This window comes from Protopterus annectens, chromosome 8.part0, assembly GCF_019279795.1.
Source record: "Protopterus annectens isolate FY-2018-M chromosome 8.part0, PAN1.0, whole genome shotgun sequence".
NCBI lineage: Eukaryota > Metazoa > Chordata > Ceratodontiformes > Protopteridae > Protopterus > Protopterus annectens.
The window spans coordinates 415,311,825-415,315,513 of NC_056741.1; the positions used below are offsets into that span (position 1 = coordinate 415,311,825).

The 3,689-nt window shown below is 41.2% G+C and overlaps 1 protein-coding gene across 1 annotated transcript in view; it reads left to right on the forward strand.

Annotated features, from left to right (window-relative positions):
- The first annotated feature begins 755 nt into the window (after positions 1-755).
- Positions 756-3,689, forward strand: part of RORC (RAR related orphan receptor C) — a 2,019,495-nt gene continuing 2,016,561 nt past the window's right edge. Inside the window, 1 exon segment of the mRNA XM_044079934.1 lies at positions 756-1,104. The gene's annotated coding sequence lies outside the window, so the exon portion shown is untranslated.

Sequence of the window (3,689 nt, forward strand, 5' to 3'; positions counted from 1 at the left end):
CAGCTCAGCACAAATTGTACGTTTTACAACACTATTGCAAACAGTCCAGAACACACAAGCTGTGCAGTCACTGTTGGTAAATATACCTCTACAACTAGCTGACTCCAGTGCGAAGTCAAAACAATGAGCACGTGTACTGTCATGTAAGCAATCCGTGACAGCGCCTCTCCACTACTTATTAACTAACATTATGCAATAGCAGACGCATGCAGATGCAGTCTTCCACTGAAGCTGTTGTTTAAGCAAAAGCGGTGCAACTAATGTCATTTAAAGCCCTTCAAGTTTTTTTCCCAGAAATGTTTTCCTGTCCTTCTAAAACTGTGGTACAAATCAGTCCATGAAAACACTGAAGAGATGCACGCAGCAATGCGAACGCATACAGACTACTGCTTATAGCTAATTCAATACGATTTTGTATTAGCTGTACTGTTACAAGAAATATTATCTTGCAAAAAATATAGACTGCATCCTGCAACTTCCCACCTTCACACACTGTTTTATCCAATGTACTGCTACCAGATAGTGTTGAATAAACTTAAAACTTCAAAGTGTCCAAGCGTGATGTATCATCTGTCGGATTAAGTCTGTCTGAGTGCTTGATTATATTTGTTAAACAAGTCCCGTCCCATCTTTTTAAAACAGGGAGACTGAATTGTAAAGGGGACAACAGCACGCACCACGAGCAGCCTGGTAACGTGCCACTTGCTTACACACGTGCGCATCCTCGGCTCCAGCCGCAGCGCAGCGATTATCTGGGTGTGCAACTCCTCTTCCCTTCCTTCTCCTCCTCCTCCTAGACACCAACCTCAAGGACTAGGAGCCAAGCAGCTTTGCTTCTTCTCCACCCTCTCCCAAGACTGACAGCTCAGTAAACCTGACCAGCAGTGAATCAGCCCATCTCAAGGAGGGGGAGGAGCGGCACTTGAACAGAGGGGATGGTAATGCAATAATCATTTTTTAAACTCATATCCCAATGTACGACTGCATCAGGTCAGGGAGAAAAATTAGGGGGGAAACAGACATCTAACTCAATGGACTCTGCAGATTGTAGCCTTCCTGATGGAGATTCGGCAAACAGCAATCAGAATGAGTCCAGCGTAAAAGGTAAAGACGAAGATCTCTACTCATTTTAGCTTTTCTGTGTATCGTGCATAATTAAGATTGCATATACTGATAACATTTGCTGAACTATTAATTGCAGTCCATACTCTAGAGGCGATTCCGTAATGAACAAACTTTGTGTTGTTGTCATCAGTAGGAAAGTTACATAACTCAGAAGTGGAATTGACAGGCGCAAAGGGGCAGGTGCTTTTACGAGTTTGGTGTTGAGCTAACCGTACTTTTTGTGTCGGGATTTTTGCTACTTTTGAGAAAGGGAAAATAATTTATATTATTAGTTTTTGGCAGTTTTTAATCAGAGTGTCAGTGGAAGGAGTAATATGGTTTGTTAATGTCGTACTTCAGTCAGTGTTTTATTTTTCCTACTCCTCCCACTTTATGTTCACACTTCTGATTCTGCTTGACAGCTCTGCTTAGGTGTAAGGTCTATTTCACTTGTACTTTTTGCCTGTTTATTTTCTCTGGCTTGGTTGCATTAGGGGGGATCAGATGACATGGTCAAGACCATAGTATGGACTTTATCCAGCCTGATTAATGCTTCATTTTCTAAGTCTAGGGACAGTCACAGGCTGTATTGTCTTTGTTGAATGCAGTGTTGTTAATATGTGACGTTTTAGTACATTATGATATATCACAGGTTATAGTGGTGCTGAAACTTGTTAGTGTTAATTGCATAGTACAGCCAATGAACACGCCCACATAAGCGTCAACACAATAACACTGATTTGAATTCCTTATGGGTAAAGTGCTTAGTTTATAGCAGTTGAATAAAAACCATATCTTGTTAACTGGTGGAATTTTAGGGATCGTTACCCTGTTTTTCATAGTTTATATGACGATGAACTATGTGTTTGTGTGTATATGTTGATTAGAACTGAAATAAAAAGAAAATATTGCATATGTAAACAACTGTAGTTTTTTGTGGGTTATGAAATTTTGCCTATGTAAATATTGCTGCTCATATGGAGGTGGGGGTTGGAGCACCTTTCACCCCAGGATATGAGTTGCCAACTTTTTAATTACAATTTTGCTTCAATGTTGTGAAATGTGCTGTCTGTGAAAGATAAAATCATGTTATATACTGGCTTGTCCATGCTGATACTTTTGAAAGTATTTTCTGTATCATGTTAACTAGTCCAACAGTTATGAAGACAGGAAGTCTACTATATAATTGTAGTGATCTGTAGTCAGGTATTCAAGATGTGAAATAATGCAGAGTAACTTTCTGTGTGTAAATGTATGCATGCATACATGCACGCATGTGTATGCTGAACTGTCACTGCCAGGTAACCCTAAAGCCTTCATCTCTGCTTTTGGCCTCACTTTCCAAGACTTTCTGTTGCTGTGCTCATTGAAATTTTGAAAAATGTATGGAGGAGCTAGTCACTTTTCTTATTCAGAATGCTGTTGACAGTATTTTTTTTCTTTTTCCTTAACCCCGCTGTGGCGTTATTTCTGTCTGACCTACAAGAACAATAGGAACCTAGGGTTGAGGTTACTCCTTCCCTGGATCAGGGTCTTGCCTAGTCTAGGTGTGTAGAACTAATTGCCTTCAAGTTGAAAACTATGGATTATCTGTGACGTGGTATCTGCATCAGTATGTGTTGTTGAGTGCAATACTGGGGTCTGAGTGCCTGCTGCAGCACTGTATCAAACCCAGAAACACACACACACACTCTCGCACTCACACACAGTCCAGCTACAGTAGGGATTTACCAGATCTAGTCCCTCTGCTGGTGATCCTCACATTAGCCAGTACTTCTCCATCCAACAGGTAGTTTTGGTGCACTGGGATCTTGCCAGCTTCTAACTTTGCAGCATAGGTGAGGATATTGGTACCTCACTCCAAGCCCTGGCCTGTGTCCAGTCTTGATAACTGAACGTGAGTTGGCTGAAACATTGTCATGGCTCTGTCCCTCAATGCCACTGAAGTGGCAGACTGCTGGCAAGTTACTCACTTGTAGTAGGTAGCCTAAACTGAAAAGACAGCAAATCTTGAATTTTGAGTGCATTATTAACCGAGGATGAGATTTACAAGTTAATTCACTGAATATGTGATGGATGCTTATTTATGGTTTGAATTTATTGACCAGATATTCCAGCTAAGCTATAGTAATTTGCTAATGACATTTTATTTTAGGGAATCTGGCCCTGCATTGAATCAAAAATGCCAAACCTCAGTCGCTCAACGTGAACTGCTCAAATCACCACTTCATCAGTTTGGAAACTGAGTATAACTACAGGTTGTTTTTGCAGGAGGGTAGTGGTACAGCCTTGGGAGGTGGAGTAGTTAAGTGTGGGGGGGGGGGGCATGTCCAGCCTTCTGAAATGGATGACAAAGGTGATGAGGTTTGATATTTGCTAAACAACTTGCCAGTTAGGTTAAACTCCCAAATGGATGAAGTGCAGATTTCAGTAGTTTGCTTTCATGAATTTATAATTATTATTTTTACACTCTAAATTGGCCCTAGGTGTGAGTGTGTGAGTGCCTTCTGTGGAAGGTTGGGCGCCGGGCTGGCAATTGACACTGTAAAACTTCACTGCCAATCATGAGCAGACAGGTGATCCGC